The sequence below is a fragment of the Anser cygnoides genome, chromosome 4, assembly GCF_040182565.1.
Source record: "Anser cygnoides isolate HZ-2024a breed goose chromosome 4, Taihu_goose_T2T_genome, whole genome shotgun sequence".
Lineage (NCBI taxonomy): Eukaryota > Metazoa > Chordata > Aves > Anseriformes > Anatidae > Anser > Anser cygnoides.
The window spans coordinates 45,255,396-45,281,361 of record NC_089876.1 but is presented as its reverse complement, the minus strand read 5'-3'; the positions used below and the strand labels follow the sequence as shown (position 1 = coordinate 45,281,361).

The following is a 25,966-nucleotide window of genomic DNA, read 5'->3' as shown; positions in this document are numbered from 1 at the left end:
GTCCAGGAACTGTTAAATAATTAAGCCATTGGTGCCTGTAACTGTTAGGGCTTGAATCACTCATATTTTATTATCACAAACTGCTGGGAAAAAAATGCTGTGAAAAAAGATTACTTACTAGCACTCTTTAAGGACAATATGAGTTCATATGACCATGGCATGATTTAAAACTATATGAAAGTTTGTTTTGAAAGTAATATTTATAGCAGAGTATTTTGTAGTGAACCTGCACATATGTGGCTCTTTGTATAGAGCACTTTCACCTATATGTAATAGAGTTTTCCATCTTCTGGACTCAGTGCTCACTGGAAATTCCCTTCTCAATTCAGAGGTTAAATACAATCTTATAGGACTTGTGCAGGATAACCTTTGTTAAAGAATTCCTGAGAATAGCCACTGACTGGAAAATACAGAGCAAGGTGGTTGTGGAACAGCACAACTTTGTACCAAGCCTGTGCATTTGTTCCTGTCTTTGTGCTTGCACACGCCTGTGTGCATATATGTCGGCATACACGTGTGCACAAGCACACATTTACATGTATCCTGTCTCCCAAATGTGGGATATGTCTCTGATGGTAGCTGAAAGCCAAATTTTTGGACTACTCATTTTGACGTGTCTGTTGGACACTGAGGTGGAGACAGGATTGTTTTGAACACGTAGGAGATAACAGACGGCTCTCTACTTCCAAGCAGATGGAGGCCGGTCACTCTGCTGTGGGAGTTTCTCATCCACGAATGACACATATCATGATTTTTTTTCTTCAGAGGAAGATGAAATTGGTTTTATCACAGTACCATTTACCCTAGTGGAGAACCAAGTAGTACAGTCATGGCTATAGTGTAAAAGAACAGGAGTTCAAGGAGGAATAAGAGAGCTTTTATGAGCTTTAATAACATGCACGCCCTAATTTAGTCCAGATGGAAAATGGTTGAGTGAGCACCATAATTTAGTACAGAACCAGATTACTTGCTTCTGTAGATGTTTTGAATTTGGTTGTTATGTGGACTGAGGTGCCTGGATAGTAATGTGGTGGGGAGAAAGGAAGAAAATGAGATTTTGTTGAAATATTGTAGGACATCAGAATATTTTCCTTGCACTGCTAAGTGAAATTCTGAACTTAGCAGTGCAAAAGCAAGAAAATGCAAGGCAGGAAATACATATGGACACTCCCAAATACTGTTTCTTCTGTTCTGTTGTGTCTGACAGTATGACAGTACCTTTCTGTATTCATCAGCAAACATTTTTACTATTTATTAAGCTAAGACCTGGAAATAAGTGGTTAGAATTGATTTCATTTTTTCTTTCTTTCTTTTTTTTTTTTTTTGTTCATTGCATCCATTTGTTTATTTTGGCTTTTTGAAATATTTTGGGACTCTTCTGGAACTGGGAAATCTGTCTGCATTCCCCTCAACGTTTGTTATTTGCTGTGTTTACAAGCTTAGGCTATATTGACATTGTTACTAAGGAGGATCTAGCTTTCAGCAGTCCAGGAAGCTTTAGCAACATTCTATACACAACCAAAATTCAAACATACAAATATTACAGTAAAAAAACAATTCTAAAATTCTTTGCTTTCAAACCACTCACTCATAAATTACAAAATACGAGAATTAAGCTTACCTCTGCAACCACAGTTAGACCCATCTTCTGTATATTAATTATAAAATAGTTGCAGTTTGGCTCTCAGCATGAAAATATCCATTAACTTTAATGAGAACAAATTGCCTCAAATGTCTAAAAAAAATACAAACCCACAAAATTTGATTTTCAGATCACCAAATATTTTAAAATAACTTTTCTCTTGGCTACAATTGACTGGACTTATTTCTGTCTTGATTTAAACATCATATTGACATCTTGTTGTATTTAGCTGAAAAAAGAACATGGAGATATTCATGATGAGTCAATATCCTGTGATTTAAGCAGACTGTGACTATTTCTGCAATTGAATAATGGTGAACAACAGAGTAAAACAATCAAAGAAACAGAGTAAAACAATCAAAGAGCTGTTTATGAGTGTTGCAAGTCTTTCAGAAAGAGCCTCTGCTGTCATGAAGACATCCTATTTCTTTAAGTAGTAGCTACAGTTTAATTATAAAGGATTTTGTTTTCCAAACTGCTAGCAATAATTGGAAATAGGAGTACGGAAACTAAAGAACTCATTTTCATGGTATTCTCTTGATTCTTTTCTAAAAAACAAAGCCCTACCTTATGGTTTATTTTATGAAAGTTTAGAATTATATTTTCACCAAACATACCCTTATTTTCTGGTTGTTTTCCTGGACATGGTATATCTTAATCTAATGGTCTTACTTTTTCTGTGCTGGAAAGGGAGAAAAGTGAAGCTTCTAAAATGTGGCTTACATCTCAAAACAGCTTTTTCACGCACAAACAGAGAAAGAGTCCTCTGCCATCACTTCTATCTTGTGTTCCAAGACTTTTCTTTTGGTTCTTGCTGTTTCTCATAGAACAGACCTTTCCACTAGGATGTGAAAAACATTGCTGTACTATAACTGCACTCTGTTCCAGTTCAGCACCACTACTGCTTTGAGTCACTACACTTCTTGCTGAAGTCAGGGCAGGTTTCTTTTCAGCAGTTCAGAGTCTAAACATTAAAGGCAAAGCTTACTGAAGACCCTTCATTTGGCTAGTGCTAAAATTTGTTGGTTTGTCTTAGTGAATTAACTCAACACTTAGCAGCAATAGAGGGTAAAACCAATGGCACAACTTAGCAAATAACTTCTAGTTTTGAAGAACCTGCATGATGTACATGTGTGCCGTTTACCTCAATCCAAGAGGATTCAGGATCTAATATAACCTCATGTTGTATTAGATTTGGGTTTTAGGGAGCAGAAAAGTTTTTTCTTAAGTTCTTTTAGTCTGATGTAATGACATTATATCCTTTAGCTTTTCAAATGAATGCTCTGAACTGTGCACATTTTAAAACACTCACTAGACAAGTGACAAGATAGAAGCTTATGACACAGTGATTTCATTTGAGACTAGTGTTTCAATATTTTTGTCTTTAAATTTTCTGGGCTGTTTTTTATAATTGTTTAAGCCTTCTGTCCCCAGCCACCTAACTAAGATAAATCTAAACAGTTTCCTGCATGCACTGTATCATAACCACAAAAGATGACTTATTTTAATGGCATTTTGTCCATGTTTTTGAGATGAACAGAAGCATTACTGTGAAGGATGAAAGATCATTTCAAATAGTAGCAGGATATTTAATTAGTTCCAGGTAAGCAACCTCAAATCACTCGAGTTTCAACAGGGAAAACACATACACGGGTAGTTATCATAGAGGAGTTCACCTGAGGTAGCTTGTCAAATTTTCTGCTGTTTGCTGAAAATTTGCACACTGTAACAAATGCGATGCAACTTGTCTTCCTTTTTGTCTTTACTCTGGGGATAAAAGTACATTTATAGCAGCATCATATGAAGCTGTTACCAGTTTTGCATCAATAGGTACATTCAGTGTTGTTTGGTGAATTCCTAACTCTGAAAAACAGAAGGAAGAAATAGAAAGCTCATCATGAATGAGTATTCTTAGAATAAACACGTGTGAGTGTGAATGAGGTAATGCATATTATTCTTTAGAATTAAGATTTCCCTTTGGAGTTAACAGGCAATTAAATGTGAAATTTGAGGCAGAAATTGAACCAAGATGCTACTAGATTATTTTCCTCTGTTGCAACAATTCCCATTTCCTTTTTAAGAACCCAGTTTATAAAACTGTTTTATATGTCACAAAAGGGCTTGGACAAATAGCTGTTAGGTCCCTGCATTAATCTTCATAGTTTTGGTATTGTTGGCTTACTGTAACCCACAAAATGTCTTACTATAGTATATCTGCCCACAAAATTAATCTTAACATCTCACTGCCACTTTCTTTCAAGGGTACACTAAAATGAAAAAGACTTAGGAATCCAGCAGTTGCACCTGAAATTTGACTGTATCTCTAAAGAAATGGGAAAGAAAGTAAAATGAAGTTTTTAATACTTGTTAAAGTCAATCCATATGGAATTTCATTAGCTTGTAGTACCTTCTCCTCTAAACATAATAGAGCTGTGAGGAGAGAGCAACTCCTTGGGGCCTACACTGCTTCAGGTATGGTGAGCAAATACAGGTGGTAAGGGAGCAGTGAAAGTATGTTATGTCTTAAACAGGGCACATTGTCCTAGACTCAGTGCAAGTATTTTCTGAACCTTGTCCTCCATTTACAACTTTTGGAGACTATCCTGATTAGGTCCAAGTAGCCTAATAGGATTATTGTGCTAGAAATGTGGTAGAGGAGATATTTTTATTGTTGGGCATTTTAGTTCTGTTGACCTATACCATGGTAAACAGCAAATACTGTTCCCTCTTTCCCCTTTTCCCTTTTTTCTTTTTTAAGTTATGGAATATAACATGGACTCATGTTATCATCACTGGATTCTGATAAAATTAAAATTGTTATCTATTGGATTTAAACCAGTTTTACTGTGTACTGGCAGTGAGAGCTACATCTATTGATGTGTACCATTTAAAACTGTCACAGGCAGTGCAGAACTTAATGCTATGTATGTCATCATCTCAGATGTCTGTAGATTGCAATTTGATTTTTTTACTGTATATTTCTCACATTAAAGAATAAAGTTTGCTAAAAATTAGAGGAAATATGCAATTACAAACATGAAATATATTATTTACTATTATAGGGTTTTGGTTTTGATTCTCTAACAGGTGACTAAAACCAGAAACATGCAGGCACTGGGAAAGTTTCAGAAGCTGTTATCAATGAGTGAAAGCAGATTACATTGCTGTGCCCAGATACATAGCAACAAAGAAATTATTTGAAACAACACACAAAATATTAGAAAAGAGTGAAAGCGGAGGAGTGGCCTTTGCTTTGCTGGCTGCCATACCCAAGCTCTTGTGGACCGATGAAAGGAATGTGCTCCAGAGGAGAGGCCATACTAAATGAGACAGTTCCTTCATGACACTTAGAAAGTTATGACAAGCAAAGAGAGAGGGAGCACGTACCATCTACATTTGATGTTTGCTCCTGGAACTGTTAAATGGAAGTTTATGTCTAGGACCTGAGTTTGTGTTGGGCTTTGCACAATCCTTCTTTACACCAGACTACACCAGGTGTCATCTCTGCTACTTACTGCATTTCAAAAGGAAGGGCCTTTCTAATTGATAAGTGGAGGAACAGTACAAGTGAATGTGTGCAGAAATGAGTTGAACACTTGCACAGGAAGACTGCCCTGTCGGTGCCAGGCTGACCCAAAGGATTCCAGGTGGGCAGCCCATGAGAGACTCCCAGGGGTACCCAACAACTACTGTCTGTCTCCTGCTGGTCCTGTGCCTCCCTTAGCCAAAACCACCCTGGTAAGTGTGCCGCATTATGCCAGATCATAGTGTCCCTGCTGTGGTGAGTGTGACAGGAGGATTGCATTGCTTTGTCATCACTGGTGTCTTGCTCAGGAACCTAGTTTGAGGTGATTTCTGATGTCTGCTGAGTCTAATACTCAGATTAGTGAACAACAAAAAAATGATATGAGTGACATCTGAAATCCCAACTACATAATATTCCAGAGCTAGAGACTATCTGTTCCGATCCTGTGAGAAGAAGAGGCTTTGTATTTAAATGTTCAATACTAGATTAAATATTAAGGGCTCAATTCTTCATTGCATTGCACTACCGTTATTCCAGTATCAGTATTCTGAATGCACGTTTAAATATTAAATTTCTTCTGACAGGATAGAAGCTGATATGCAACCTCTGACACTGGGCTCCCGTGCTGTTTCTTATGTCACAAATGATGACAATTGCCAGAAATAGTGACTTGCAGCAGCAAGAGACTCTGCAATATTCACTTTAATTGCATTCTGTATTTTCAGATATAATTTACAGTTTGAAAGTGTTGAAAAATGAGTGTCCTGACATGAGCTCTCAGTATCCTGTCGCAAGCCACTGGGAACAGAAAAGTTTTTCTTTCAAGATTCAACAAAAACAGTCCCTTACTGTGTGACAGAAGCAAGCTGCACCAAACCTGCCAATGATTCAGCATGTTTTTCTAAATTCAAACTGGTCTGCAGCCTAAAGTTTGCAGCAGGGATTCAGACCCTGCAGGGAAACAACAGAGGCTTGAGCCTTTCTCCCAGCATCCGTCATGGTGCCAGGTAGGGAACCAAATGTGTAGCAAAACACTCTCTGTACTAAAATAGCATAACAAATGGCTCCAGGGCACACAGAGAGAGGCCAATCCACAGTATTAATTAGCCTGAAAGTAATTAGCAAAATATTGCTAAAAAAATTGTAAGTGGCATAATTGAGAACTGGATGAGTTTTTGAACTCAGCAATATGAAAACCCATGTGTAGTAACTGTGAATTTGATGCACATTGGGAGGTTTCAGTGACAAGAAGACTAGTTTTGACTGGAAGAGAGAAACATAATATAAAATATAATTTGCTGTAGAAATTAAAGGCTCTGGATGTAAAGTAAATTCTTCCATCAAATTCAGATCTACACAAGACAGAGAAGGAAGGGACATTACTCTTTACTAGAATTAGTCATTTGAATTGCAGTGAACATTTTTGTAAATTTAGTTGTTTTGGAGTGGATCATTCATTTTTCAAATGTCTTCATTATTCAAATTTTTTTTGACAAATATTTATGAGACTAGATTTCAGCATATGGATCATTCATGAAGAGCCTATTCTTAGTTTTACTTCGCTTTACTTTTACTTTATTTATGTACCACTTAATAAAAACATCGTATGAGTCCCTATCATCAGCCATTTTTCTCAAATGGTCATATTGCCTGTTTTGCAAACTCTCTAAATGTCAAACATTGTCCTTTTTTCTATTTATTCTACGTTTATATTACTAGCATATGCAATTTCAGTCTGGTAGTCTCTTGAGAAATGGCTATCTGTGGAAAAGTTGTCCAAACTGCACAGTGTATTGCAACCAGTTTTTCAACGTATTAATTCAATATAAATAAACAACGAAACACCTATTACATCAAATTAATTTGACTTGTAACTCCTTACTGGGAAGTGCTTAGAAAGCTTCATTCTTCCAGGCCCAATGCTGACTTAAGGTGGTAGTTCTTGTCAAAAGCATAACAGGATTTGTTCTGCTTTATAACTCCTAGAATCCTTTGTGACTGCATATAATAGTAAATGGTTTCAGCCAAATATGACACTAATTTTTTGAAACCTAAACTGAAATATGATACAGCAACAATACTTAGGAAGAATCATATACCTTCTTTCAAGCAATATATGCATTTACTAGGTTCTTATAGAAAGTGATTTCATTTTCAGAGTTTTTTGTCTGGGAAGTAGTAGAATTCCTCAAGGCACAGCTGTTAGCTTTCCATGTAAAACCTGGAAAGCTATGATGTACTCAAATGCTTTGACATTATGTCACATTGTAAATGCTCAAACTATGAGATCTAAAACAATATTTAGACTGGAATATACTGAGAAAGATATTTAGATATAAGAGCTTGATTTTTTTTCTATTGAAAAGTAGAGAGGGTCTATTTGTACAGTTTATATGTGGGGTTACATTTGGGTTTGAGTACCTTAATTATTTAAACATTGTGAAGTTTGGTTTAAAGCTAACCTAAAAACAAGTCAAATTAACTATTTTTTCTATGCATGTATATTATTTATATGAGATTTATCCACTCTTCCGTGATAGAGATTTTGTTTGCTCTTTTGTAATTTTAAAGGAACATGATTTTTAAATACAATAGCCAGTCAGTAATTATATGCAATTTTAAGCTTTGGGAGGACATTTTTTGATGAATAAAAGACTTAACATGTTTATGTTATCCATGCTAATGTACAAGGCATCTACTTAACTCAACTACTGCCTACCACCTGTGACCAAACAATGCCAAAACGGACACAACCAAGAAATAATAATAATAATTTAAAAAAAAAAATGGTATGTACAGTTTTCTTTATCCAAAGGTTTTAAAGCTGTGCTGAAAAATCCAGGCCTCAAAGCATCACTCCTTCAGCTGTTGAGTAAAGAGGTGTTTTTCCATTTGGAACGCACTCATTGTATTTGTCAAGTTACTGGAAGAAAATGAGCAGTCAATGTGCTAATTAATGCCTTTTGCCTCCGCAAAGTTTTCTTGTCTGTAGCAAAAATGCTTGCAGAATGGCTGTTGTCTTATGAAGAGGTTGGAGATAATCATATTCTATGACACGATGTTGTCCCCTCAGTATTGTTATGTCCTAAATGCATAGAGAGCAGCTGTGCTCACAGCCCAGGTAGTACACTTAAAAGACTTAAAAGTGGGAGTGAAGAGAGCTTGCTTCCACTCTGAAATCTGTCACTGGCTTCTTTCTGCCCCAGAGTTCCTCTCCATGTCTCATTCAGTTAGCTCATAAAGCCCTTAGAGCATTGTCGTACTCTTGCAGCCAGTTTATCCAGAACATAGTAGATTAAGACTGATTAAGACCTCGGTTTGAACTCTCACAGAGCAGTATCCATGGCTAACAGTTTCTAATCCCTCCAGCTGCTTTGAGCATTGCTTCACACTGTAGCTTGTCTTGGCCTAGAATCAGCTTCACGTGTATTCATTACCATTTAAGCAGAATGTAACAGTGAGATGTATCTGGGTATGGAATCCTTAATGTGAGTTAATAAACTCTGATGATAAACTTATAGGACTCTGTAAGGTGCTGTAGCCCATCAGCATAGGCTACTGACTCTGCATAGGCACAACTACTTCTTTGTTCTCTGCACCAGCTTTCCGTGCACTCTTAATGAACAAAGTTCGGTCTCAGTTTGTCTTTGCATGGTACTCAGTGGTCTGATCCCAGAGGTTTTCAGGACCAAAGACATCTGTTAAAGACCTGGGTTGAAGGCAGGCTGGTGACTCTGGTTCTTCTATATCACTTTTTATTTTTTGAATTAAGTTCCTCTCTGCTCGTTGTAGACACCTCAGGTGTCAAAAATGCAACCCATGAGCCTGAAACCTGTTATCCTGAAACTACCTAAGAATCAGAGTAGCATTAGAGCAGCCTTTTAGGGAAAACCTTAAACAAGAAGAGAAACAAACACAAAAATCTAAGCAAGAGTAAGACTGTCTGCATTATAGCTTTCCACCTTACTGGCAACAAAAATAAACAAATCGCCCATTCCCATCATGAGGTTATGCCTTTTTCCTTGCATGGGAGCCCATGTGCTGGGCACAGAATATCAGGCCTGATTGTTTGAGGTACATGCCAGCATGCCTAGAGAGAAGGCATACCATGGTTCACCAGCTGGGAGCTGGTTGTAGGCTGGTGCTGTAACCTGCTCTGGGGAAGGACATGAGGTCACATAGTGTGATGCTGACCTAGCTGCACAGCCTATGGGTTCATACCAGGGCTATGTTCAGTCTGGGCACCTGCTCAGGTGCAATCTCCAAACCATCCACAAAGTCTGCCTTCAACCTAAGGCTAACTTTATGAATCATGGGTCCACTGAGTGAAGTGCAAGTACGCCCATTACGAGTCACAGAGATGTCCTTGATATTTTTGGATGAACATAATTACAGAAAATAAGCACCTTTGTTTCTCCCTTTGAAGTAGGTAGTATATAACTAACACCAACACTTGTCAAAAGGAAACACGGAGCAATTTGGAAGAATGGATCCAATGGGTTTTTAAATTTCATCAGTGTACAGTAATCTTTACCCCTTTCCTTGCAGAACACTTATTGTCCTCCTGTGAACTTTATTGAGTATAAATACAACATACTGCTGTAGAGTAGAGAAAGCTCAAAACAATTTCCACTAATTAGCACTCTTTCACTGGAGGAGGTAACGATGCCCCTTCTGTTTAATTACTGATTTAACAAAGTATTGGCAATAGTGAGATGGATTTGAGTTTGTTGTCTTTGCACAACTGTAAATAAAGTAAATATATATGTATATATCATTTCAGATGTGGCTGAACTATTGTCCATATAGCATAAAATCAAGAAATCCAAATGATGGTTCTCAAAAATGACAGTAATATTTAGGGCAAAATTGAAAACCTGAATGACAGTACTTACTGTGCTGCAGACTGTCCAGGTTGCCTGATATTTCTTGTTAAATTAAGCTGAATTAAATTGTTTATAAATTTGCTGAACTTGAAAATACTTTGGGCTAAAATTTTCCATATTGAATAACTACCTTAGGCTAGTTTGTTTTATTTATTTTACCTTTTTCATTTCAACCAGAATGGGCTTGGATGTTTTCAGAGACTGTTTTCAGCTTGAAAGGGAAAATACTTCATTCTTGTTGAATGAAAAAACACCAGATAAGTTTTCTTTTAAAAGAATGCAGTGCTCTTTAAACCATTACTTATTTTAATTTTTTTTTTTTTTTAAGCTCAATTCATCACCAAGCTAAAAAAGATTTTCCTCGCTAGTCAATTCTCTGTCGGCCCCCTCTGCCATTGACTGAATGGCAATACTAGCACATGGATGGAAGTGGGGAAGCTGTGGCTGGGGTCAGGGAAGATTGGGAGGTGGAATATTATATAAAATATAATATTTTACTGGAAGTAAAATATTTTAAGCTTCTGTGGAATTGCATCCTAATAATGCAGATGGGACCAAGCCAATGGTTGGGCATCCCTGCCTTCTTGGAAATTAAGCTTTATTTCTTAGTTTGGGCTCATTAGTATCAAAAGTAGACTTTAGTTTAGAGCAACTGGTTTAATGAAATGAATAACAAAGTAACTTTGTAACAGATTATTATCTATATTTCATGAAATGCTGCTTAACATTTTGACAATATGTCAGTTCCCTAACTAGCATTTGTTAATAACTTCATTGACTTCACTTGAGCTGAGCTGATTTTACACCAAAAGATCATCTGTTCTATTATATTTCATGACTGTTTAAGGAGTGAAAGCTTTGACCAATGATTATCATCAAACTCTTGTCTAGAGATCCATTTCTAGCAAGACTTAGAAAGAATAAGAACAGATGAAAAAATATATAGTTTAGTGACTAAGTATCTTGAGGTCCTTGCTCAGAAAAAGGAAAAAAGAAAAAGAAAAAAAAAAAAGCTTAGCTCTGACAAAAGCATCACTTATTGAAAAGATAACAAAAAGCATTCTTCAGGACTATGAAGACAATACTTACGCAAAAACTGATATTTAAGGGACTAGTAAGGGTATAGTAATCTCCTTAGAGCTTGTGCTCTGCTCTGGTATGGGCTTAGGGTTAGGGTTGAGCAAGAGACCAAGTATAGAGATGAAGATGTAGATGAAGACTGTAGATGAAGTGGAGATGTAAAGAGGCTGCCAAAGAAACCAGAAGTCTAAAAGTTGACTTCACCCTTCAGAAATTCTTCATGTGGGGGAGGGCTATGAGGATCTTATATGGCTCTGTCAGTGCCTAGGTTTAAGGCTGGGGTTGGTAGACAGAAACTAGAGCTGCAGTTGCATTGGGGCTGCAAGGGGGCTATCAAAAGAAGGAGCAAGCTGGAAAAAAAATCTCTTGTAAGAACTTCATGTGGGACTTCATGTGAGTTTTACCAGTCAACATCTAGAGTTCCATTCCAACCTATATTATTCTATGATTATGTATTGACTCTGGGAAACAATGTGAACTGAAACACAGAAAATCTCTGTGGCTGCAATTCAAGTTTAAAAAACACAAAATTCAGGATTATTCTCCCATGGTCTCCTCAACATGAAAACGTCTGATGCAGCACTGCATTGGCTTCTGTCCAGTCTAGTTGGGAGGTAAATTGTAATCCTCCTCCTGGAATCCAGCCTTCACCACCAGTGTCCCCGACCCCTCTTCTCCTGAGAGCTGAAGTCAGCCAAATGCAACCACAATCCCTGCAAGACGCTGACATTCACAAACCCGTCCTCCCACTCTCTTCTACCTCGACATTTCCCACTTGTTTTCTGAATTTCCGTCTTGGCCCAGACATCTCCAGGCTAGACAAGTCTTTGCTGTGGTGAACTAACACACCCCTTTGGGCATGGCATGGAGAAGACAAGACAGTATTTCCTAGCTCCAGCTTGCAAACAGATGAGTCTTCATCATACCAAAAATTGAGCTGTTGATTCTAAACATGTGGCACTTCCAGCACATGTGGGACAAAGTGCCTGGGAACTGGGAATGCCATGTGCTGAGTGGCTGAGCCTTCCTTCTTGGGAAGGCCCTCTGGGAGTCAGCTGACAGGTAATTTTAAGGGCCCATTCAAGAAGTCTGTCTGGGATGTCAGGCCTACCAGGCACTGAGGTGTCTGCCAAACTTACTGCTATCATTCCACAAGAATCTTCTTGGCTTTTAGAAATCATCTTCTTTCTTACATATTTGCAGCTTTCTGTGTACATCAAGAATTTAGTAGAGATAAGGGTCAAACCATAGAATAAAATATTTCAGTAAGTACTAACTGCTGAATTTTTAAGTGTTGCCCATTTCAAGGGCCAATTTAAACAAGACAGAATTAAGTTGATCTGTTTACCTTCCTAACACTGCTAGCTATAGCATAATAAACGATAGGGCTGTAAGCCAAGCAAGGCGGCTGGAAGAATGTTTTGTTTAGACTACTACAATAGCCAATTCAGCATCATGGTAAGAATGCAGTAGGTTAGGAGAGAGCTGAACTGACAGAGCTACCATAAGAGTGATGATTTTCTCAAGTGCTTGGGGCAATTGAACTTATGCTTCAGATTTCCCCAAATGTCCCTATAATATTTAAAGATCTTAGTAGTGGATGTTATTTTATACAAGAAAATAAAAAATAATAATAATAAAAAAAGAGAGAGAGAGAGATCACTCTTGTCTCTATTTTACTCTTGACCTACATTCATTCTGCATGGGTATCCACTTCATTCTATTTCTACTTTTACCACTAGCTAAGTGGTCTTTGAGAAGTCATTTCATTCTCTGTACTGCTGCTCTTTCTGTAAAACAGCAACCGTGATTCCTACTTCTCTCTCTTGCGCCTCCAGCTCTCCAAAGCCTCCAGAGAGCCTTCATTACATTTTGTTTTATTGGCAGCAGGACCAGTAACTTTAGAACTGAACTGAGAACAAAGCAAATTTAGCTTATGAAAACACTTGTATGTAATTCAGTGAGAAACAAGCTCCAAGAAGCATTTTACTGCAGGCCTAAAGAGGCTTGTGATTGCAAAACTGTGATGAGGAAAGAAAAAAGCACTATCTTGCTGCACAGAGCAGTGTGCCCTTCTGCCAGAACCTGGCTACCTTTTTATCATGTCAGAAGGTTACTTTCATATTCTTTCCAAGCTCTTTGTTGCTCCTTTCGAATGACTAATGTTGACAAAAGTGAATTTTGTTCCTGTTTCTGATACCCTTATACCCTTGTATACAGATATTTCTTTTCCTAGTTTTAAGCACCTCCTCTGAATGCAAGGATTTGGAAAAAAAAAAAAGAGCTTAGTATTATGCAAATTAAATGAGGTTTGGTATAACTCTGTATATTACAAAAATGTGTTTATTTGCTCATAGCCTGTAAATAATATCCCAGTTCAGATAAGCTTTGTCAAAAAAAAAAAAAAGTTAGGGTGAAGAACTTCTATCTGAAATCTTGAGGCATTTTGCTGGTGAAGATTTATCAAGGGAAGGAATGAGGAAAGACTCTGTTCCCTCATATTTTACTCCTGATGGCTAAAAAGTATAAGCTTCTCCCAGTATATGTCTTTATGCCTGTATGCATTTATCAGTGTCTTCACCAATTGTGTTTTAACTATTAACAGATTTAGCTAAAAAAGATATAAAAGATTGCTAGTATACACAGAACAAGTTTGAAGACCAAAGTAGCTTATATCTAATGCTCTGAAATCTGTATTTCTTTAGCAACATATCATTGAGCATCTCAGCCAAACAAACAGATTTTTCTGGAGAAAAATGTCAGAAGTACCTAGGTCTTATGGACTTTCAATAAGACTGAGATTCTGAAGAAAGTAAAGGACAGATCTCTAAACATATTTGGTTCTTTCCATTAATTCTTCTAAGAAGGTGGTCCGAGTTCATTTTTGAGGAGGGTGTTTAAAGAGAACCAAAAATTTTATCTATGATGTCTGAATCTTTCTTTGAACTGTTGGGGGGTCAAAGCAGAGCCATAGAAGAGAAAAACAGCGATTTTATAAATCTGTGGTAGAAGAGTGAACTGCTAAGTTCTTGTTGTGTATTCCTACTGGTGATACTGCAGAAGACACCATAACAGTGGTAATTTTAAATAAACTTTTTAGGATTTCTTGTGAAGCTCTTTTTGAGTAATCCCTACCAATGTAAAATATAATAGTTACCATCGTTAGAGATTTAATTAGAACTTAAAAAGTAGCTTTATAGCTATTTAAGGCTTTTTGTAATTTTTTTTTTCATGTCTCACTTGTTCACTGCAGCTTTAACCAAATTATACTTTTTATATTTCACAGACTAAACCAAAAACAATTGCATCTTAACAGTTTAACATAATAACACCTTAAAACAACTTCACCCAGTACTGCCATGTAGTCCAGCACCTAAAATAGTCATGTTAGCAGCTGATGAATAACATACACATGTAATGACTTGTCTTAGGATATGATTTCATGTTAATTATGTCCATGCAAACAATAGAACCATAAGGGGTTTCACCCTTGGTTGAAAGCTGGAAATTATAACTCATCCCTTCAGTGTGCCATTTTCTGTCTTTGCGGATATGTGTGTTGATAGATGGCTGAGAAGGTCATAGCAACAAAACACTGGGTATGCATTTTTACAGTGCCTGAAATGTTTAAAAAAACAACATATTTTATATCACATTTTGAAGTATTGTCTACAAAACTGCTATGATCTCTTCATTGTGGTTAAGTTTAAGCTTCTTTTTGTTTTGTTTTGTTTTTAGAAGGCTTTCTATACTGCAGTAATTCTCATCCAACCTCCTGAAATGGTCCAGTGTTTTTCTTCTGTGCTCATGCACATACTTCTGCCAGAAGAGTTCTGACTTTCCAGTACAAAGCTGGGCTAATTAATAGCTTTTGAAATTATTAAACAAAGCAGTACCACTGTAAGGACTAACAATCTGAAATTGTGAATCAAAGCAGCTTGCTCTGGGCCCTTTGATATGAACAAGCATAGTGTGTCTACCAGGTCTCCTAAGGAGTTTTATGTATTTATCATAAATATTCATCTTTATCTTTTCTGACTTTTGGAATTTCTCTAAGATGAGTTGTTTGAAGTGCTTTTAAAACATATTTAGTGTAGTAAGATAGGATATCAAATGAGGTTCAGACCCTGTTGTGCTTCCGCTTTACAAACCTAGTGGAGGAGTGGGGGTCATTGCAGAGAAGAGCTCACAGTTTAAGTAGGTAAACTGGAATAAATAAATTAAAAAAAAAAAAAAAAGTCTACATGGGGAAAGTAATTTGTTCAATCTCCGGCAGAACCAGCTGAGAATATATAGCTCTGGCCAGTATGTGCTCTGATGTAAGCCCATGTGTTTCTGAATAATAAGAATCTGGAATTAATAATAAAAAACACACTTCTGTGAAACAAGTCTTGAATTATTCTATTTGTTTGAGATTCAGTTGTATTTATATTGATAGTTACCTGTTCAATAAGGATATGGATGCTTACATTCAGGCTGGTCTTCTTTGTTTAAAGACCTTGTGCTATAACATCAGGCCTTTTTTGTTTTCCCAACAGTGCAATTCTGTTCTTCCTTTAGTGTTTGTTTAAGTACTTAGCTTTTTATTTAGCTTCACAAGTGGTAGATTAACTTGAAACCAACCCTAGCCTTGATTTAATTTTGGAAAACGTTGGATCAGATAGTATTTTTGAACTTAATATAAGATTCAGATAACAATCGTAAGCATTTCTCTATTTTTTATTGTTTAAAAGTGCCATATTTAAATACATAATTTTGTTTTTTCCTGATTTTGAGGGGCAAAATGTTCGATTGGTAGAGATTAACACTTTTTCAAAGCCTAAAGTCCTGGTACAGTTTTCTACCCTAGAATTATTGTCCTATTAGTTTCATCTTTGGTGCCTGTTAAAAACATTTCACTAATTCCATTTATTTGTGGGAAAAGTAAGAAGCATTCCCACTGAGATTAGATCAATATTTTTGCCACTCTGAGGGGCAGTCCAGAAGTTTAAATCTGATTACACATGCAGTATTTGTCTATGAAGCAAATAAAACACCACAGGCCTATTTTTTTCTTAGCTAATGGGCTTGTGTCACTTCTGAGTACCTCTTTCTAGAACAGCCTTCTCCTTACAGGCAGCAGCTAAACTGAAATTGGCAGGGAATGGTAACTTTTTCCCACTGAAGAATTTAAAACCCATGAGACAACCTGCACCTTTCTAACAGAGAGCTGGAATCTAGGCCAAAGTGTGCAGAAAGAAATTTCATACTATGAAGGTCTCCAAACTTGTACATGTCAGTAGGTAATGTTCATTCATGTCCTGAAGCTCGCACACTGATGTGGACTCATGGGAGAGCAGGCATACAGCAATCTGGAGTTGTACTTGGCAAGAGTGGGAATATTTTAATTCCAAAAGAAAGAGCAAAAGTTGTGCAAGATCTTTACACAGTATCTGTGATTCTGAGTTTGCGGTCTAAGATAGGAACCCAATCCAAATAGCATAGCAAACTGATCCTGCTGTTGATTAGCCCTCTGTTAAACAGAAGTAGAACTGGGACAAGTCAGACACAAATTATGTACTTAACTTCAGAACCCAAAAAATGGAACAGGGAAGGCACTGTTCAGGAAATAATTCAAAATAAAAGCAGGCGTGGCTTATATAAAGGAAAAATGCATTTGTGTTTCTTATATTAATTACTTTTTAGGTAAAGAGTGTCTGTTTTATGGCCAAGACAGAAGATCTGGATGTTTTTGTTATTTATGCCAATTGCTGAGGATGACTGTGATCTGTGCTAACCTGCACATCTAAGTTTTGGTAAATGGTCTTTTTATTCTGATAAATCCATGCAGTTTGTTCACTTTGTACATCTTATTTGCTTCTTTTTCATTCTTGTGGCTTTCTCATTTACCACCCATAACTTTTGAAATTCCACAATTTTTAGGATGTCAGTTAAATATAAATAATTTGTAGAGTTTTTAAGTGATTCCTGCTCATGCTGCAGCTGCAGCTGTTTTTAAGCTGTGCTTACATACTTTTGGTGTACCTGAATATTAACATACAGCTAGCCGAATCACAGTTGTGACCACCATGATCTTGCAGAAGTGTAAGACCTTTACCCCTCCTCAGTAAAATTATTAGTTTGGCTCAGCTTCATGAGGTGTTTAAAGATAAGACATCTTTTATTTTTGTTTACCTTCTAGTTTTGAACTTCAGTTTGCTGAAGTTAATTATTAGAAACTTCTATTTTAAATGAAAGTGAATGTTCCTGGATATATATTTGATTTCAAGAGCTGTGGTGTTTGTGGGAGGAATTTTGTAAATCTTGATAGAAACATGAGAGTTGGCAGCTCCGATTATAGGCAAAAAGTCTTTCTGAAAGACTCTCTGAAGTAAAGAACCAAACCCTGGTTAGCTATGTCTGCACTCCCTTTTCTTTTCACTTGGTTTTCTGAAATCATCTAGGCACTTACTGGCAGGAACATTCCTGGAACAAATAAAATTTCAGCTCATTGAATAATTGTGGAAAATTAATTTGGAATTCATCTGTAACAAGTATTTCAATAAGAAATCTGACTCTAAGAGTCGTTTAATATGTAAATCGTAACACTACCCTGTGGTTTGCATCCAATCTGGGCAATACAACACAGATTTGAAAGCCTCTTATTTAACTGTTGATAAATTATAAATCAAGAGTTGGTAGACATCATCATGAAAATAATTGTTATAGAACAAAGAAAGTCAATAGTAGTTTAAGCCACTTACAGGACAAAAATCTGTATTCACTGAATGAATGAGTTTACTGTGTGACATTTGCTATTCTCTAGTATGAAAGTATTTCAAAAAACCAAACATTTAATGCAACAAAAACATCCATGTCCAATTGCCACGTTTACACTGTTACCATTAACAAAGCTGGAAAGATGCATAAGCCGGAGCTGACTTGTATATTCTTGTTGGATTTTGCACAGATACTTTTTCCCAGTATTAACAGGAGAACAGTCCCCATGACCATAAGGGATGGCTGGTGATTATCTTTGTTTTATTTTAGGCCTGCTCCTTTTCACATCAGCCATGAACCTGGATACTCTGTACTTTTTATTCCCTTCTCTTATTTACACTCTACCTCCTGGTCCATCCACCCACACTAGCCTGGGTGGCTCCTTTTCTACCACCCACCCACTCACATTCTTCTTTGGCTGTCGTGGTTCTTTCTCTGGTTATATGCTTTCAGGTATTGACTGGAAATTGATTCAATACTTATGTCAAATAATCTTGCTCGTAAAACAAAGTGTGCATCTTGATGTAGGAGCAAGTAGAATTCAGTGCAGGAATATAGGTGTTGTATGGAATAAACCAGAAGGTATTTCTAGGATTGGATATCCAATCCAGTCCTAGAAGGTTGTGAATCTTCATGAATATCAAGTCTCATGACGTACATTAAATTATACTTTGTTAAATTATGCACTGTCAAATGAAAGAATGCAATAAATGCTTCATTTATCCTGATGTAAGAATTTGGACGGTATGTCTTATAACACGGATCTATTCTCTCATGAGGTGTGCTAACTTTACAGTCCAGTACAGTCAACTTTTCCATCTACTTTAAGATGGAGTTAGTGAAGGTATGAGTATCACCCCTCCATATGTGAACTGTTTTCGTAGTAGGATCTCATCCTGTGGTATAGCCCTCTTGAAGACAGAGTTAGGGAGTTTGGTGGCTCTAGTGGACCTGTGCATAGTTGCAGAAGTCAATATTAGTTCGCATTAGCAAATTGTTTCAAAGAACCAAAGATTTAGTAATTCTATGTATAGTCAAGATTGTGAGGATCCTGCATTCAGGGAGATTGTATACATTGTGCCATCTCTATCTTTGCACACTGCCCTGGGGACACTGTTGCCTTTTCCTGAAAGAAATGTGTAGATTGCACTGTAATCAGTCAGCAAGGATTTCAACGTCCAAATGTATTTTAGGTCAATATATTTCAACACTGTTATTGGCCCAGAGAATTTACATGAGGTATAAGAAATTACCCAGTTGTATTGACCCTTGGTCATGGCACTTACCCTTCGTTAAGAATTTATGCATGTCAAAAAGATTTGATATTGTTCTGGTGAAAAAAGGAGAAACAGGAGAAGCTGGTGCATTGTAACTCCTTCCAGATGATAGAGTCATGGTGTAGGAAATCATATTTCCATATAATATTATGTGATTTTTGCCTTTGAAATTTCCATTACAATCCATTTGTGTTATCACCTTGTCATGAACAGTGAAGTCTTTCTAACTTACTCATTCTGAGTGATATATTTGCTCATAAGTTGCTAAATAAATTTTTACCCGACACTTTCTTTGCACGGTCTCAGCTACAATGCCCAATTTTCAGAAAATTTAAGCAAAATATGCTCAGCTGTTTTGGAGTTAGACCGAGGCAAAGTAATAGTCTTTGTGTACTCCAAATGACACTTTTGTGCTTTTGTAACTCACGCAGCTGATGTTATAAATCTTGAACTAGTATTGTTTCATCATCCTCAAACTGGAGTGAAAAACAAGCTGAACTTCAGAAATATGAGTGCATTATTTTAAAAGTTGACATTTGCAAATACACAATAGAATATCATTTTTTTTCTTTTCTGGTTAACAGAACAATTTAACATCTTACACATCAACAAATAGCATAATAACTAAAACCATCTGAGGTATACAGGCACATTCAACTACAGATTTATCAACAGTTAAATTCATCAACTTACTCTTGAACTAAGTGTGCTTTGATTTAGGATAAGCACACGTGCAGAGAAGTTTAATATGATTCTACTAATTCGAGTTTATTGAGATTATTTTCCAGAGTGTGTGTATATATATACATATGTATATATATATAAACCTTCATTTGAAAAGAATTAGATAACTACATAGAACAATTAACCTTTCTTACCCTTTCTTTGCTTTGTCTATGTGGTAACATGTGAAATGTAAAGTTCAATTGATACCTCTGCTTCTGAGTATAACCCTACTGTTTTTCCAGGCAGTGCAAATCTTCCCTGTATTAGCAGAAGAAAATATTTCTAGAACTATATCAATCAGAAAAGAGTCCAAGTACATACTATGCCCAAAACAAGTGCCTTATATTTCATTATAGGTAGGGTTTATGTTGCTTATGTGTTTTTAGGTTTTATTACTCAAACTGAGATAGGAAGACTGAGATATCTTGTGTATCTTTTCTGTTTCTTTTTCTGTTGCATCTTGTAAAATACTGATTTTCCAGATGAAAACTCTGGAATCAGGGTAGTCTATCAGTACAGGTTTCTGTCATACACCACTATATGGATATATAAAAAAAATCTGTATCTGCTTTCAGATACCTGAGCCTTAGCTATTTTACACTATTAATAGTAAAATAGGTAGAATATGAGATGTGGTAATGTTAATTCTCCTCTTTTCCATGTAGAATGGAGACACTACAATATTTACAATCCCTCTTAGGTCCATGGTTTGATACTCTGTTTGGCTTAATGTTCTATTAGGGGTACTTTTAAAAGATTATCTTGATTATTATAACAGTTTCTGCTCATGATTAGTACACTAATTTGTCCTATCTGAAGTCATAGTAAAATGCAGGTCTGTCTAACAGTCTCAACAATCTACTATAATTAACACAGACAAAGAGAAAGAGAAAGGAAATAATGTAACCTTCAGTTTGTGAATGGGAAATGTCAGAGAAGGACATGTCCTGTACCTCCCAGAAACTCTCTTGACATTGGGAAATGGATATAGATTACCTTAATTGCAATTTAACGACTCACAAAAAAAAAACACAACAAAACAAAACAAAACCACTTCTTTTCTCAAATGACCTTCATTTAATATTACTATTATTGTGTAGACTTATGCTGCCTTAAACCTAAAACCAAACGAAGTTGTTAATCAAATAGCTATTTAAAGACAAATCAATTATTAAGGGAAATGAATTTGCTCCATTATTTTAGAATCTGCCCTTTACGACATAATCCAATTAAGTAACACCTCGCTGGGCACAGAAAACAGCATGATGCTATCTAGCTGGAATTCTCAATCATGCTTACCATCAGCACATAACATGAACTTAGCTTCAAGCCAAAAGTTTCAGCATGGTAAGATTATATAATTGAAGCAAAGAGCAGAAATAGCGTCTCTCCAGACCTCTTCTAAAATGGATTGTGGTTTGGATTATTTTTCCTTTACAAAAATATTTTATAGTAATTTTGCTTTCATATCTTCCATGGCACTCTGTAAGCATACTCATGATAAATGTCAGTCGTCTGCTGTGAAACATTAAAACCTTAGATAAGGTGTTGTGTAAGAAGTATATTTTTCCTTTTAAGTTGTTTACCACTGTCACTAGGAAAGACAATGTCATTATGAAGACAGCTGCAGGGAAAGCCGACACCAGGGTAGCATTGATCACTGTCAATGATCACTGTGTTTGGGAATACCCTGGCTAAAAAAGAGCTGTTAGAGATGCTTGTCTAATGAGAAAGGAAGCAGCAGTGAGACTGACCGAAGTGGTATTTACAGTTGGTGTGAAAATGTCGGAGGTACATTAAAAAACAAAGAAGTCCAGAGCTTAGCCACGCTTTAGGGCTGGGTCTGAGCAGGAGCTGCAAGGGCTGGCCTGGAGTTCCTCAGCCTTGGCTAAGCTCATCTGGCATGCAGGGCACGTTGCTACCATGCGACTTTATGACTTGTAATGACTCCGAAACTCCTCAGCACTGGAGGAAGGAATATGCTAGGGTTTGCCTTCACTCAGCTTGACAAGGGATGGGAGGGATATATCCCCCTTATATGAAAACGCTTGTCAGTTGTATCAAATTTGGCAAGACAAGCACCAGTGTCACCTTGAGAATGTAACTCAGCTGACATTCAATGCATACGTGTGCACTATGTGCAGCAACACGGCCTAATTTCATGTGATATATGCAAATACACTAGATTTTGCCTTTTTCTATTTCTGTGCTGCTCTCTCAGAGCTTGACTAGTTAAAAGCAATGTGCAGTTTCTTCTGAGTTTCTTGTTTAAATAAGCAGTGATTGGAAAGTCTGTGCCTTGGTGTTGTACAACTTCTTCTGAAGGTTGCCTGTTTAAGTGGGTGACTGGAGAATTCTCTGACACGTTGCTCGGGTTAGTTAAAAAACTAACAAAACAAGAACTCTGAATGCTGTCAGCCAGCTGGTTTTGTGATGGTTTAGAATTTGGCTTATATTCTCACAGCCAGCCAGCCAGCCAGCCTTGATTTAAAGCATTGTAATTAAATATCAATGAACTATCTGTCTTTGTAAGCACATTGTAACAACAGCATCCCTGCTGTCCAATACATTTTTGGCAGTGTCTCAGGAAGGATCTTGGAGTTTTCATGGTAAATATGAATCCGTCAAATGGTTTGTGGCATGTGAAAGCTGAACTAACCAGTGACAATAGTGACATCTTTCACTGGTGCAACAGACCTTGAACAAGACAGACCCTTTACCCAGCCTATGCAGAGAAACCATATTGCACTGCTTCTTAGAATTTCCTAGAAAACATGGATACAAAATTCACTCGCTTAAGAAATAAATGGGATAGATAAAATGGGTCCAGCTCAAAAATGGGCCCTTCCTGAATAGTAGTTAAAATGCAATGTTGCTTACTTTTATTGTGCTAATTGTATTTAAAATATTTTACCGGTTTTATTTTTCCTAATGTATTGAGGTTTTAATTTACTTTTTTACAATTATGTTTTTTTTTGTTTTTGTTTTACTTTGTCATTTTAACTTAAAATCTGTATTAGTAGAGATGTGATGATCTCTTGTAGCCCTCATTGAAAGAAACTGGAGCTGGCACAAGTCCGATACCTGCTTGATACCCCTCTCAGTCCGAGCAAGAAAGAGATAAACAGCTACTGGGATTCATGGTTAAAACTGCTGGAAGGAGAAGTGGGGCTAAGCTGCCTGTTTCACATGGCCCAAACTGTTTCTCATACTTCCCTCCCTCTGACTCTTGCAGATTGAGCATATCTGTCAAATGCTGCTCTTGGCCTCCCATCTGAGGAATCTTCTGCTTCTGTCATATTTTCCCAAGGGAATTTTCCCATAGGCAGCCTATGAGCAGAATAATTTAATGGCCTCCTTGAAAATGTGACTGAGTAGAGATGCCCCTTGTCTTTGCCTGGCCTCCTTCTTCTGGAAAAGTGTGAGTATATTTGAGGTGTACTGAAAGTAACTCCCTAATACTGCAAAGCTCTATGTTTTGCTCAGTACCAAAGGGCTTTCCAAAGACAAATTAGAGGACAGAAATTCCCATTTTCGTATGCTGTTGAGAAGTAAAAATTATAAGAATTCTCCTCTTCTTTAATACTGCTGTACTAGAATCTGGGCAGGGAGGTAGTGCATAGTACAAGGTGTGAATTTACAGAGCACAAGCTACCCTGTCAGAATTTGCCATCCGGATATTTGTATCCAATGGTTATACAGATTAGATTACTACAACCATTCAGAGACTGGAAAATCTTAGGAGAGAAACTGCAATGTATGTAGAATGACTGTGACAGTTCACAGCCTTGCGTAGTAAACCTTAGTTTGAAAGCCACCATTGATATTGCCATTTACCTTCTGTGGTTGCACATCATGTAGTTCTGACAGCAGAAGTCATTATAATTGGCAGCCAGTTGATTAGGTTTATTGGTTTTTAGGGATTAGGTATCTATTTAATAAGTATGTTAAGAGAAAGTTCTGTGGTAGGGGAGGCTGTTTTGTCATTTAGGAAAGATTTCCAAAGCTACAGGCTACACCAGAGGTTGAAAGGCCTATTACATTGCTACTGTCTAACCAAACTTGAAAATGAGACATATTTGCTCACAGAACTGGAGTTTATCATGCAGAAAGAGTAATTAAATCTGAATTGTGTCAGCCAACTACCTTAAAATGAGGGGAAGTCAATGATTGTTGCTCTGACGAGAAAGAAGAAGGAAATGATTTAGTTATAATTTTACTCAGTGCCAAGAGAAATGCACTTTCCTCGAATCTGTTGCAAAGGGAAGAAGAAAACAAACAAACAAACAAACAAACAAAAAAGAGAATTAAATGAAGTACCTTCAGTACTTCTCTCAATGTTTAAAATTCCTTGAGTTCATATTTCTTATGGAAATTATGGAGAAACAGATAATATTTTACTATACTATTCTAAGTGCCCTCAGGTTCTGCTGCAGCCAATAAGACAGAGTTAAGAATGCACTTAAAAAAACCCTGCTGATTTTATTTTAATTTAGAAACTATTTAGCAACTGGAGATCAAAAAAGATTTGCATTGAAACCTTGGCTTGCAGTTAATCTGGAAGTGCCTGCATTAACTGTGTCACACAGTACAACACAAAACAAGATGGTCTGTTGCTGAGAAAACAAAAGATCAGATTCTTATTACTGCTAAAAGTTGTTATAGGTGAAGCTGGCAGAGGTGGCTGTCATTAAAGCTGCCTGACACATTCCTTTATGAAACCTTTTTCATAGTAGAATATAAGTTGAAAAAATTGGACCTGAATTCTCCATAACTAGCATCAGCCTTAGGCTGATTATTTTGGAATAGTTTCAGTATTCAAAGAACAAGGTTAAGGCAAAGCATATTGTTTAGCCAATGGTTAGAAAAAATCTTACAACGATCTGACTGAGAAGCTGGAGAGCCTGGGGTCAGGAATCTGCTTAAATTTGGCAGTATCACAAGCCTCTGAATATTTCCTATTATACAGTCTCTGTGGGAGTTTGGCAGCAGCAGTCCCTGAAGACTCAGTCTGTGCTGGCCATACTCTAGAGCCCAGGGTGCCTGGGCTGAACAGGAGTTTTCCTGCTGTTTGACTTCCAAATCTACTGGTGGCTCCTGTGGTTAATCTGTTCTTCCTAGCATCTTTGTGGCTCTATTTCATCAGTACTGGACAAAGCAGCATTGGTGTTTAGAAAGAGGAATTCGCATCAATGAAGCTGGATGGTCATGGAACTGTGGACATCAGGTTTTACCTGCACGGTAGAGGTCTGGAGCTCTTTAGAGGAAGAAACATCAAGATTTGGAAACTGGCCAAATGGAGGATTGGGGGATAAAAAGGAAAGAAGAATTAAAACCACCACCAACAAAATAACCCACATTAAAGAGATTGCCATTGCATCGTGCAGATTCTTAACTAGATAAAGCAAGCAGGTAGTAGACCTATGGGACTCCTCATCAAAAACGTATACCTTTTACTTCAACAACATGGATTTTAAGAGAGACGAAGCAGGTGCTTGGATATGACATACCTGTTGGGTTAACTGAGAAGATAAACCACAAGAAACTCAGAAAATGCCCTGAGCTGCTTCTGCTTGGAGGTTGAGAGATTGTACTGGGCGAGGTGTACTGTTGCTCTGAAATAGTACGGCCATTCATACATTCTAAGATGTCACAGGTGGCATTTTTGGAGTCCAGGACCATTTTTATCTTACACAGACTGAAGGTTCAGGGGCTTTTGGAAAGAGGGGAGAAAACCATTTTAGTTTCCAGAGCCATGGACACATCTCAGCTGAGACATATAATAGAGATCTAAAGATCTTCCAGGGAGCTGTTTGCTGACTCTTGGGATACCTTCCTGTGCAGTCTATCATATCTTTGTTGCACACTTTCCTTTTCTGAGTGTAACTGTTTGGGTTACTTGTTGATTGCAGCAGATATTCTTCCATTTAGTATATCAATTGCCTGATGTCCTGCTGTCTCAGTTCATGCCCCAAAAGAGACAGCAGCTTTTTAACTTTATAAGGTGACTTATCTTTCTGAAAGTTAAAGAGTTTCTCCAGCCATTTCATAGGCTCAGAATAGAACACTT

At 37.1% G+C, this 25,966-nt stretch overlaps 1 protein-coding gene across 7 annotated transcripts in view; it reads left to right on the top strand.

Annotated features, from left to right (window-relative positions):
• Nucleotides 1-25,966, top strand: part of TTC29 (tetratricopeptide repeat domain 29) — a 382,392-nt gene that overhangs the window by 104,637 nt on the left and 251,789 nt on the right. For 4 of the 7 annotated variants that reach the window (XM_048071812.2, XM_066996061.1, XM_066996054.1 and 1 more), the window contains exons 4-5: nucleotides 4,730-5,380; nucleotides 5,894-6,175. The exons of 1 other annotated variant lie outside the window; for it this stretch is intronic. The gene's annotated coding sequence lies outside the window, so the exon portion shown is untranslated. Of the gene's footprint in view, nucleotides 1-4,729; nucleotides 6,176-23,131; nucleotides 23,318-25,966 lie in introns of all 7 variants that reach the window. 2 more of the 7 variants (XM_066996058.1, XM_066996055.1) reach the window with 2 other exon arrangements.